The following is a 13,838-nucleotide window of genomic DNA, read 5'->3' on the forward strand; positions in this document are numbered from 1 at the left end:
GAGGAGGTGTGAAGGAAGGTCTATTCTGAGTGGGCGTGGCCTCTGTTAACAGTTTATCCAGGGAAGGGAGGGGAAAGGAAAGGAGAAGCAGGGACAAGGATGGGGGACGACGGGAGGGAGGTGGAGGGGAGGTGCGGGAGGCGAGCAAAGGAGACAGAGCAAAGAAAAAAAAAACAACAAAACGAGCAAAGGACAGATGAGATGAGCAGATAAGGAACGGAAAAGACGTGGAAGAGACAAGAAGGAAGAAAAGAAGGAAGAAGAGTGGTAAAGAAGATCACAGCCAAGAAGAAAAAGCAGCAGAGCATCTGAAGAGCTTAGTTATCAATCAGATATCAAACAGATATCAGTCATCTGAAAGTTAACACTGTTTTAATGCCATGACATTAAAACACACATGGTATATTAATTTTATGTGAACATGATGCTTTAAAGTTCCTACTTTTCTAACAATGTTCAGTTCAGTTCTCAGAAGTTACAAACAAATCTGAATTGTTATGAATGTGTTCATCCAGTTTTCCAAAATATCTTAATTACTGCAAGGAAACAAAACACACTGAAAAAATGTACATTTTTCTGACATGACCTTTACTTTCTCAGCACCTACAGTGTTTTTGAGGCCCTTTGTTTCATATGCCTAAATGGCCAGGCATGATACAGCTAAGAATGTAGTAGCTATTAACAGGACACTGGCCCTGTAGCTGAGCAAATCTAGCACCAGGGCGAATACAAAGATTTAAACTCGACCTAATTTTAACCATTTACTAACTGACATTTACCCACTAAGCAATTTAAGTAAGTTTAAAAGATGTCTAAATGGTACATAGGCATCATCAAGAGATACAATAGGTTGAATAGTGTTAAAATTCAAAGTTTAGCTGTTTTAAAAAAAGCAAAGATTTGTGTATTTTGCAAGTTGATGATGCTTCCTAACCAAAAAGATAATAGCAGTTTTCATTTCAGACTCGTGCTTTCTTTCAAAATGGTTTACTCTTGGCCATTAACACTAACTCACGTACCTTTACCAAAGAGTTCCTGCTGACTGTTCATGTTGACCCTTCTATTACAACTACTGCTTGACTGCAGCAGATTTTTACCTTTTATACTGTATGAATATAATCAAAGCAAAGGTGGGACAGCTGCCAATGCCATGTAGATGTTCCTTAAGATTCAATTCATTTTTCAAAGTAGCTACGTCTGTAGCATTTTAACTGGCAGCTGGGTATTTCTTAAACGTCTGAGGTCTATGTCATTGCTAACAAAGACCTCAAGTCTAGCCCTAGGCAATAGAAATTTGTCATTTTTGTTTTTATTAAATTGTTCTTCTTGGTCTTGGCATTCAGGGAACAAAGAAACTAATCATTCAATCTGACAGAGTTCAAAAACTCTTCATACAAATATCAAATTTTGCTTTTCTCCAAAATTTAGGGGTAAGTTAGGGTTAGGGTTACATCGCGGAGGGTTAAGATGTCATGAGTGTTATTTCCATCTGTATTACCAATAACTCCTCCTGACCAATCCTGGCAAATCTTTAAACCACAAATCTACTACACATCCAATCTCGAGAGGTATGGAAATAGAAACCAATAACTCTTGCTCAGTGTGGTACAAGTATGAAATGCTCTGATCAGTATGAAAATATGTTACTGGGTAGATTATAAGAAAAGTAAATGAAGATGAGAATGAAATCAAGAATGACTGCTCTCCTCTGGATGTGCAGGATACTCACATTTTACTTTCTGCTTGTTCAGATTCTTGGTCACTAACAGTGTTCAGTATTATCTGAAACTCATTTGAGAGGTTTAAATATTCTGTATTATGTCTAAGTTTTTCTTTTTTGAGCAAAAAGTAAAGTTTTTAAAAAATAAAAATAAAATGAACGACATGTTCTGGAACATTCATTTTTAGTCATTTTCTTAAATCTCTTAGACAAGTGCAGTGAAGCAGTTTAATCTCTTCTCTTCAGACTTTCACCTGTCAGCATGAAGACCACTCCATTTGTTCCAGGCTGCCTACCTGTACTTATGATTAACATTCAAATTGACCAACCACAGAATATTGCTGTGCCTCTGCGGATTTATTCAATCAAATAATTGCTGCTGTTTCTACTTGTCACTATGAAGGTTTCAGGCACACTTTCTGAACAGCTCCATCCTCCCTTTCCTGACTGCCTTCATACTTTTAATGTATCTCAGTAAAATCTCCAATGACAGCTGTGATAGGCAATAAAATAAAGGACAATTGCTCTATGTCACAAGGCCAGTTCAATGGCTAATGAGGTGACTGCCTGTAAGGTTTAAACTCATGTCATTGAGAGTCCCAAACTTTGAAGAACGTGGAACCAGAATAGAAATATTCAAAACTGCACCTCAGTGTGTACCTGTTAATAACGCCATAATGCCATAACTTTACAGGAACTTCAAGGTCTCTATATAATTCTTAGACAAAAATAGCCACCCTGCGCAATAATGATACTTTCAGGCAAACCATTTTGACAGCAACAATTATTTGACATCAAACCTGAGTCTAAGGTTGTGGACATGGTGTTATTTATTAAAAAGCAATTTATCAGGAGGACCTTTAGACCTGCTTATTCATGCAAGGTGAATACCCAGACTCGCCGGAGTTGACAGAAAGGTTAGGGTATCTCAGATATGCACAACTGTAATGACCAGTAGAATACAAAAGTTTTCTTGAAGCCAGCAGGCTCAAGGTTCCACTTCACTTTTCATCCAAGAAAACGATTTCTAATCTGCAGTGTGTACAGGCTCTCCAAAGACTGGGAATACATAGAAACAGATGGTAGCCTCGGATTTTGGCGTGAGCAGCATGAAATCATGGGCATGGGCAGTGTGGGGAAAGTTTTTGGTACACACTTTTGGCCCCTTAATGACAACCAATTATAGTTTGAATGCTACAGTCCATTTGAGTATTGTTGGTGACCATTTGGGTCCTGTAGTTTACCATCTTCTAATTATAATGCATAATGTCAAAAAGAAAACTGAAGTCTCAAACCGGTCTCATCAACAGGACATTATTTGTATATTTCAGTGGCCTCCAGTATTCCAAGACTCAAACCCAGTGTCTTGAGAGGCAGTAGAGTAGGATATATGGAGAATTAGTGTGAAGAAAAGATGTTATTTGATGACCACAACATGGATAAAACTTCTCAGAATAGCAAGTTTTAAGTGGCTACACCAGAAACTGTGCATGGATAAGTGACTTTATTATAGCTCAGTTTTTAACAATGTTCTGGACCTTTTTCAAGGCATGCTGTAGGGGCTTACACATACACAAAAACTATGTACATCTATCAACCATCACCTGTTTTTCCACTTTGCACTAATTTCAGTTAGTTAAATACTGAAAAGAAAAGAATTTGTTCGCAAAGTATACCGTTAGAAATGAAAAGTATATTTTCCTGTCCTACAGTCTCTGCCTCCAAGACAGGAAAAAATGAAACCATGACATATTCCCAGATGTAAAGTACACCTGAGCTGTTCAAATGTGACAAAGCTGCAGAAATAATGTTACAGTCTACAAACTTTTACACAACTTTTACACAGCTTAAAATGTATGATCTACACATTGGGCTGTGTGCCGTTATTAATAGTCTTAAGATGGATAAAGATGGTTTGGTTGACTGTTAAAATCACTGTGCTGCATCAAAATAACCCGGTTGTGTATTTCTTCTCATTTGACGCAGCAAATGTGTTACCAAAATAACCCATACTGGATTATTTTTTATCCTGGGAGGTCTAAGTTATCATAGCATAACCCTATGCTACCAAAATATGTAATTTGAGGTTTTTTCAAGGATGTTCTCCCAAGTATAGCCAATCAGGTTACAAAGAAAATAATCAATTAAACTAACACGTATCACAAACAATTATTATTTTTGGCTCAACAAAGTCAATTTGGTTTGCTCCCAAACATAGTTGGAGACAGGGCTGGGACTAGAGTTTGGGGTCATCACATGACTTAGACCTCACTGGAGGTATGTGTTGTACCTACAATGATTGTGGGTGAATGTAGGATATTCAGTAAATTAGGTCGGCTGAGAACTACTCCACTGCTACTCTTTGGATAATGAAGCACTGCAATGAAGCTGCGAGCCTCAAGTGTTTTAACCTTTTGAGGTCAAAATCAACCACAACACATTAATGCATGTTAGTTCGAATAATTCATTTCTTTGTTCCCTGATTGCCATTTTAAAAAAATACAGGGATATGATTGGGGTCATCACCAGTGAAGACTTCTTCTTATTTTGAAATTGAATGTGACAAAGGAGGGGTGAATCTGACTGAGAAGCTAGGGATGCTACATGCCCATTGCCAAGGAACTTATCAAACTGATTTTAAGGCATCTATCTTTATTTATGAGGCAGGGTCCACCCTCAGACCTGCAACCAATCACAATCACACCACGGACTAATTTAGGATTACCAATTAACCTAACTCAAACGAGATGGTATGCCTTAAAATAGACCGGCATATCTTCCACTGTGGAACCCATCCAGGTATTTAGACAACATGCAAACTCCACAGAGAAAGGCCCAGACTGGATTTAAGTCCAGGACCTCTTGCTCTAATTCAACAGTGCTAATCTGTACAACTATGCCACCCCATTTTAAGGCATACCATGTTTGATCAGTTTATTATTTCATTCTAATTTGGACCATGATTTACAAAATGAACATTACCATCCGGTTTCTGAGACGGGGTTTTGGACTCAAAAGAAAATTCACTCATGATCTCCACCAAAAAAGGTTTTAAGTCTAACACTCATTTTAACTCATGAGATTAAGAGAGCCTCAGCTGCTATTAAGTAAGCCCTGAAACTACCATTTGAGGCCTAGAACTCATCAGAAAAGAAGTTTAGTAGGGTAACAGACCAAAGGAACTAAAGGACCAGACTTCTAAAGTACATCTATCTTTTCAGTCTATGGTTTAACCACTTAACATCCTCCAGGTGTTTACCTGTCCGGAATGAGCAGTGGCATTAGAAGTGGGTCCATATCTACCCCTGAACCTTTGCCTGTGTGGCAAAAAGAACTGTAAGACCAAAATGCATGTAAGAGACTTTATTTGAAAGGGATCACCCTTAGTTTATAAAACTGCTGGTTCAACATCGGGTGAAAATGTCACCTTACCCCTATAGCTACGTGGAAGTTAAGAGGTTAGCCCAACCTTAATCGTACCCTTAACCCAATTCTAAAAGAGGATTTATGGTCTGTCTGAAACCAAACAACACTCTCAGTGTCTCCCTGCAGAAACTGTCAGAAACAGTTCACCACTCTTCTGTCATTGGAAGGACATTAACCACAGTTGATTTCAGACCAGCTATCTGGGAGTCCATAACCCAGCCATTACCTTAACGATAAAACTAAGTCTTAACAATTGAGCAGCCATTTGACTGTCGGTCCTGAAGAGAGGATCATCCAAAATGTTCTACAGATGCCTCTAAAACTCAAATTATTCCTTGCAAAGATAAGCGCGCACACACACACACACACACACACACACACACACACACACACACACACAGTTTAGATGGATGATGTGTTCATATCACCACTTCAACAATAAAAGTGCAGTGACCTATATACTGTACCTGCGTGTGAAGGGTAATTATGGAAAGATGTCATCTCTCAACAACTCCTAACCGAAAACTACTCATGTGAAACTAAACTGATACCATCAAATGTCACAACTCCTTCTCTCCTCTCCACTCCTCCGTCATAAGCTGAGAGAAATCCAATTTATCCCCACGGTCAGAGGTCGCGACTCCCCACAGAGTCTTTAAATGCTTTTGTCCATCCGCACTTGTCAATAAAGCTTCACTGAATTCACAAGCGCACATTTCACACTTTATGGTGCAATGAAATGAAAGAGGGAAGCAAGAGAAAGACAGATGATCGAGGAGAAAATGAAGGAAATGCTGTAGAAAAAAGGAGGAATGAAAACAAGGATAGTGAAATAAAGGAAGAAGAAGAAGTAATACAGATGCAACAATACGAAAAAGGGAAAAGATGATTCAAGATGGTAGAGGGTAGTAAGAAAATACAGAAGATAAAGAAAAGGAAGAGGAGAAAAGGAGAAGAAGGGAAGAAGCAAGAAACGGAGAAGGAAAAAAGACTGAGAGCGAAAGCAAAAGAAAGATCAGGAAATGAAGGGAAAGAAGAGAAGGGAGTGAAGAGGGGAAAAAGAAGCACAGTGCGAAACTGAGGAGTTTTAACACACCTCCTCTTGACTCGGTGAGATGAGATTTCAGGGTGTGAAGGGCGGATTCGTTCCTGCTCGGTGACCCAGCCAAAAAAACTGAGCCGACGCTGAGCAGTAAAGCGTCACTCTCTGCTGAAAATAGACGGGTGGGCTAAATAATAGAGTCAGACACCACAGAAGAAGAGCAGGAAAACAATCTGAATAAGTGCTGAAAATTACACTGCAGTCTGTCCTGCGACAGATGATACCTGTGCACGCACACACGCATACACAAACACACATACAAAGAGCCTCTGTCCATTTCCTACAAGCTGCTCTGCATTTATATTGTTTCTGCTGCCTGGATGATCTTTAGGGGAGTTTGTTTTCAGCTCTGAGGATTCTACACCCAAGATATCAGACCTCTGCGTGTCTGTATTGCATATATGGATTATTTAAAAAGACAATGCACTGGAGTATTATAACTCATACATGCAGCACAGAGGCAAAACAGAGTGTGCTACACTTAAGATGCTATTCAGAAACCGAGGATTTAGATTTCATCTGCTTCAGCATTTATTGTTTTACACTGTTACAGGATCCGGCAGGTTACCAGCTACCCTTCTAGTGACTTGGTATCCTTTAAAAAGCTTTTTTTCTGTCAACAAAACACAACAAACCACCAAAACAGCAATTTAACCACTTAACTATTCTCTGACTTATGAATTATAAAAATAAAAAGTGCCTTTATTTGAGCAGCCTGATGAGCAGAATTTTCATTATTTTCTTCAACAGTTCAAAACCCTAAAATATTCAATTTACAATTAATACGAGCTTCACATATCAAGGTGCCCTATAATTAAAATAGACCCTATCTGATACTCAGTTTGAGTCACAACGGCAGCGCAATGCAGACGTACCAGCGCCCTGCAAGTATAAAAGCTTTGGTCAAGTTTGAAAAAAAAAGTACATCAGGTAAAACTGAGCTTTTTGGTAATTAACTGTTATCCTTAGTGCATCATAAAAACAACGCTCAGTGTACTATTCGGGGGAACATAGAGGTCAGACCAATATAGGTGGAGTTCAAATCACGTCTGTCTTTTTCCTGTACCTCATTTTCTTAAGAGCTTTAACAGATCTGTAAAGCTTATGGAGCACACACCAAATGGAAGCTGTGTTTAGACACAGTGCTGACCATCAATAAGCAAAGCGACTGCTGCCAGTCAGACATGATGTAGTCTACAATCAGAGAAACATTCTTCCAAGAACAGGTTTTTCCTCCTGTGACTTTGATGCAAACTTAAACTTGAGCTGCATGATTCCATAATTCCATGAATTTGGGTACTTTATCAACCTTTCTTACATTTTGCTTCCCTCTTGTTTTTAATCACTATGGAGGTCACACAATGCAAATTTATCTGACTTTGACCACAGCGCTTGCAAAAGCTCCCAAATTGCATGCAGATTGCATGCAGCGATGACTTTGGGTTATGCTCAGTAATGGCAACAGATTGTTATTGTGCAGGATAAGCTACTGAAAATAACTGTTTTCTGAGAATGACAGAACAGGTGCAGCATCCTGTGTGAAAACTTATTTTTATACAACCACTGTACATTTAATTTTTTTTCCTCCCGTTTTGAAACAACGTTTATTCAGCTTCCTTCAGACTCATCAGGGAAACTCACAACGTGACTCACAACTGATAAGAATTGCTGTGGTGTTGTGAGTAGGTGAAGAGGTTACAGGAACACAAAACAAAATGGGAAAATTGTTACCAATAGCTCTGATGCACAAGTGTATACAAGGCCAGCTGCACGCAGGACATGTAACAAATAAGAGACTGTGAAGCCCACATGGAGAGGAAACACTTTCCTGTGGAAGGGTCGGCTCTAACCTCTCCTCTGCTTTGACACTCCAAAGGATAAGTTGTTATGGATAACGGATGCAGACAACATAAAACTCACTCACAGCAATGCAAAATATGGCTGCTAACATTCTAAAAATCAATTTACCTCATCACTGAAACCCAAACCAATCATCCCAGGGGACTCCTAAGAATAGGCCTATTAATGTGCGCATAAATCATAAAATATATCCATGCATGTCACACACAATTAAATTAAATTAAATTGGGGTGGAGGAGAGGGGGAGTGGGTGAATCTGACCATTGATCCATACGCTTATATATGTAGGACATCCACTATTACAACCATCAATAGTCTAACAGAGAGGCCCAGACCTCTCTCTCTCCAGCCACCTCCTCCAGCCCCTGCAGGGTGGATACTGAGCCATTCCAAAGTGTCACCGTCAGGAGGCGTCCTAGTGGGCATCCTGGTCATTTTGGCCTGTATGTGCACCTGTGAGTGCTGATGTTCTCATTAATATTTATGAGAGTTTTCAGTGGGTCACTATCCATTAGACTCTGTATTCCTGTTGATTGCAGCATAAGCCACCTCACCTGGCTCCTTTCAGTGTGGAGGACTAATGTCTCAACTCTGAGGCCCTCCCCAATGACTGAGCTCCTCACCCTAAATCTATCACACACACACACACACACACACGCACACACGCACACACACACACGCACACACGCACACACACACACACACACACACACACACACACATCTAAGTGTCTGCTGAGGTTTAACTTCCAATGTCTTCCAATAGCTTTGGTTTGGAAAGGAGCACAAAGGGAGTGTGCTCTGTCAGAAATCCATCATTAACAACCAAACAGCAAAATGCACACCTTTATGTGCAATGTCTGGTTCCTTGCAAGAGAAACTAAAGGATTAGGTGCTGTTTTATTTCACTTCACACACATTAATACTGTATTTGCAAAAAAAAGAGTTTTTTGGGGGGTGTTGTGTTTTTTGCCATTTAGCACTATTCACTCCTTGTCATTGAAGACTATGTCATGACTGCCCTTTGCTGTGCTGTAGAGGTAGCTATTGCAGCATCTGTACAGTGGGATAATGGCTTTCCTAGCTTGGCTCTAAATATACACGCACATCTAAAAATGCTGATATGAAAATGTACTTTTGCTTTTGTCTGTGTTTTTGTTTTGTCAGCATTTTATTCTGGCAATTCGGCTGGCATCATTCCACCCTCCAGTGTCTTATGCATGTTCACGTATCTTAATCTGTGTTCACAAGAAAAACTGACCTGCTAAGGCTTCTTATTAAAATCTGAAAACCTCTTTAAAGTCAACCTCACAAGCGTCTCCATATTTTCTCATCTGGTTCTTGTCTCATCTGTTGGATTGGTTAATGTTCACCTAGCAATCTCTGTGAGTTTAGTTTCACTCACTCTCAGACTGAGCCAAAGCACCCTACAGAGGAAGCTCATTCCAAGCCCCCCCACCTGTTGTTTAGACCTTCTGTTTGCAAAAGGTAGCCAATCAGACGAAAACTGGGATAAAGGGAGGGGCTAGGCTAAACCGAGGAGCTGAAACAAAGCCCAGTGTAAATTTAATATGAACTATTTCAGATATGACTCATGCTGAGCTACTCCAATAGAGTCCAGAAATAAAAATACGGAGCAGGAAATGAGCAGGATTGGTGCCCACTTCTGATATGTAGAGTCGATGCAGACTGAATCTGTCTCTTCCTCCTTATCATCTCACTTATAAATATTCTCCCTAACCCCTGTCTCCTCATCCTCTTATTCTGTCTTTTTTAACCTCCAGTTATGCTGAAGAAGACTGCTGAGCTCGCTCTCTTGCTTCAGCTTCATTCTTCTTCACATTGGTTCTCTCTTTCTCTCTCTCTCTCTCGCTCACTCTCAGTCTTCCTTTCCCTCTCTCTGCACTCAATTTCAGGGCTCATTTCAGCCAGCTGCCGTTAAAAACGCCTGTATCACACACACACACGCATATACGAACGCACATGCACGCTCCTGTCTGCCCTCTAGCTTTAAATTCCTCTAAAATGGATATTTATTCCTGTAAATCTGAGGCGATGTGGGTGAGTGAGTAAAATCTCCAGCATCTTAAGTACATACAAAAGTGTGTGTGCATGTGTGTGTATTTGTGTGTGACCCGACTGACCTGTAGTGGCTGAAAGCTGAATAAAGGAGCGTAGACAAAAAGAAGTACAGCATTTCCTTTTAGATTTATTTTAAATATATTTTTTCTTCTGCCAATAAATCTCATGTATATGAGCCAAACTAACAATTAACGTACACTACTTCCACGTTTTGTGCATTCCCGAACCATGTGCGTCATATTTCTTTGTGCTGAGCCACACCGTTGCACTGAACTGCTCCTTTATTATGATGAACAATCAGACCCACATAGCATACATTATCCTGCTGTGACAAACACTGGCAACAAATGTGGATTAACCCACTGCTGAAAATAGTCGCCAATAAATGCAGTGTTTGCTCCTATATGCCCCCAAGTGCTTTGGGACTACACAGAGTCATTATTTTTTTGCATATTTGTAAGGTTTCTTATCTTTAGAGGTGTTATATATGACATTTAGACCTACTGGGCATTTTTATATATAGCATCCGCATGTCAGATGCATACAAATGGGTGCTTTGGACACACTTCTTTTCCCTCTTTGTCCCTTCTCCTTCCTTTGTGTTGTCTTTAAGGTGAAGTGAGACACAACGAAATGGTGCAGAATATCGTAAGATAAAGAATTTTAATCTTTGTTTAGTGAGCAGGTTCTAGTGAAGAGGTAAGTACACTCGTTGTACAATACATACAAGATGTGCATGTTGGACTTTTTTCTTGGTTGAAATATTGAATTGAAACACTTTAGCAATTTAATATTGCATTAATCCACAGAGCGGCTCCAGCTTATAGTAACCACGAGAAGTGACCTGCTTTATCCTCCTCATACTGGCTCCCAGCATCCTTTAGACTAGATATGAAGATCTTAAAGTTGAATCTCAAGGCTCTTCATGTCCTCTTGCCTCAGGCAGATGTCTATCATTTCCTGGGGTGTTGCTGAAAACTGAAAGTGCATTTGCAGTCAGAGCCCCGAAGCTGTTGTATGACGTACCTAATGAAAATCAGGTCAGCAGAGTCGGTGAACTCTGAAATCTTCTTAAACATATTTTTATCCGAAAGCCTTTCTAGAATGTATTAATTGCTTTTCCTTTTTAAATTTCTCAGTTTAAATGATTTCCTGTTTGTCTCCATGTTTGCTCATTGGCAGAATGAGTGTTTTGTTGTGCGTTTGATGAACTAATATTGTAATAAATATGGTTTCAAGCTTTCAGGCTTTTTTCCTTTCCTGAACTGTAATTAGTATGATTTGCTTTTTACAAGTGGCTGCTGGAGGCTGCTGGCTATTGCTGTGAAATTGATTGCTAAAGCTCCAACAACACAGGGCTGAACCGGCTAGTCACCTTGCCTGACCGGCTGGCGCAGGGTTACGTGTTGCCTGATGAAATTAGTCACAAAGAGGTCTTTACTGTTCAACTGAAAACCTCTTGTTGATTGCTTTGGTTGCTAGCCGGCTCCTGCAGTTATCCATAGTTTGATTGGAAACTGTGTGCCTTTAAAGTAACAGTTGCATCTTTTGGAATTTGTTGGTTTCTTTTAACTTTCTAACAAGATAGTAAAAAAGCTAAACCAAACCAAACCAAACCACAAAGTGTAATTTAATAGTTAAAGTATTACGCTAGGCTAACCTGCACACTGATCAGAATCTCTGAATTTGTTCAACATTCATTCAGAAGCTAACGCCTCGCCACTACTAGCAAGTTTTGCATGCAGAGCATGAAGCAGATATCCATCTTCTCTGGCTCTTTTCTTACAAAATTATCATTAATGATACCGAATGATTCCTTCACTTTGCCTGAGTCAGTGTGAGGTAAAAAGTGTGTGCAGTTTCTAATTTATTGTGAAAGCTCTGTCTGTACTTTTCAACTTGCTCATGACAGTATGCGTCTCTGTTTGCAATAATGTACCATGAAAGCTAAGTGTGTGTGCGTATGAATTTCCCCTGAAAGCTTTGTGCTCTGTGGGTGTTGTGCACTGACAGTTACACTCTGTGAAAGCTGTGTGTGTTCGCTTGCCTGTGTAATTTCCAGTAAAAGCTTGGTGTTACTGTGAAGTAATTCCAGGTGCTTTTCTGTCACGCAATGTGGTGTTCTCTGTGTCCGGAGCCCTGATGTTATTACTGTGAAAGCAAGGGAACACAGGTCACATAGCGAACTTTCAGTGCAGAAAAACGCAGATGTGCATGGAGGAAAGCTCAGGCCTGATATCCTGCTCAGCCTGTAATAACCTACACTACAGAGTAATAATCAAATCTCTGGCAGTAGCTCAGCACAGCAACTGAAAGTTATTTTGACCTTATTACACCACATTTTCTTTTGAAACCGACTCATTCTGATGTTCAGCAGAGCATTACATAACAAAAATCCAGACCTCCAAACTCTAGACTGCAAAACGCTGTGGACATTTACGTCAGGGACAAGGAATGAGGAAATTTAACAGATAATAAATGAAGCCTTGGGAATGTTTGAAAACTATACTGATGACCCCAATCTTTATCTCATAAACATAGGACAGCAACATACTTGCGACTAGGAAAGATCTGGTTGACTGCATTGACTTTTACTGTGTTCGGCGACCCATTGCAAGTAGCATCAACCAGCTGGTTGCTCAGAGGTTGAAAGAGCAACACATGCAACTTCTGGGTGACCACTTCTAATTGCAAGCAAATGCATAGGTTGCCTGGTGGGAGGCAACCTGTCACCACACAGTTGTGGGCCAATAAGGACTGACTGCAATCACTCTCAGGCAGATTGGCAACATGTTGCAATCGATATAAGTCATTGTGCTCCAGAGAGGGGAACTCATCCATGTCTCTTTACGATAGGAAAATTGACCCAACTGGTTGCCACATGGTTGTACTTTGGCTATACTCCTATATAAATGCAAATTTGCAGAGCACCTATGTCATTTTGCTTTTAAATTACCATCCTGTAGCAACTACAGGGAAATTCTTCGATTTCTGTCTCAGCTCGAGGTTCGGTCTGGACTCTGAATGTAAGTATGTGAATGTTTGTGTATCTAGACAGTGATCAATTTGCAATTGAAGAAAACAGATTATCAACAATTGATGGCAAATAATCACTGTATTATTATCACAAACAGATTGCACGCAATTTCCAACTTGACCCCATTCAATCACAATAGCTTCTGACAGCAGACTGATTCTGTCTCATTGCCCTCCTTTTTGCCATCTAGACACACCAAAGTCACTTTGAATATGACAACTGACTGAGAATGGTCACAAAAAGACTAGGCTGAAGCATCTCAGATGCCAGCAGTGGTCTGAGTAGGTCAATATGAATCCAGCAGTTCATAGCAATTTGTATGTATCTCCTGAAGCTTAGGCATTTCTGTCTCCCAAGATTCAATAAAAGTTAGTACTGCAAATTGAAATCTTCTGATTAAATAAAGTGAGTAAAATCATATAACATCCATTAAGTAAAAAAAAAGTCATTAGAGTACAATGCCACCCAGATTACATTTTTTAAATTAGCATAATAGGGAAATGCTTACAATGAACCTACGCATAAAACTGTAATTTGTTCACTAAAGTTTAATTTGTTTTAATATAATATGTACTTGTAATAATTATAGCCCAATAAGCCTTTTTGTGGCTC

At 39.7% G+C, this 13,838-nt stretch overlaps 1 protein-coding gene across 2 annotated transcripts in view; it reads right to left on the reverse strand.

Annotated features, from left to right (window-relative positions):
* The window catches only part of dcc (DCC netrin 1 receptor), a 324,319-nt gene that overhangs the window by 135,615 nt on the left and 174,866 nt on the right, over positions 1 to 13,838 (reverse strand). The gene's annotated exons all lie outside the window — the stretch shown is intronic.

The sequence above is a fragment of the Oreochromis niloticus genome, linkage group LG7 (assembly GCF_001858045.2).
Source record: "Oreochromis niloticus isolate F11D_XX linkage group LG7, O_niloticus_UMD_NMBU, whole genome shotgun sequence".
NCBI classification, from domain to species: domain Eukaryota; kingdom Metazoa; phylum Chordata; class Actinopteri; order Cichliformes; family Cichlidae; genus Oreochromis; species Oreochromis niloticus.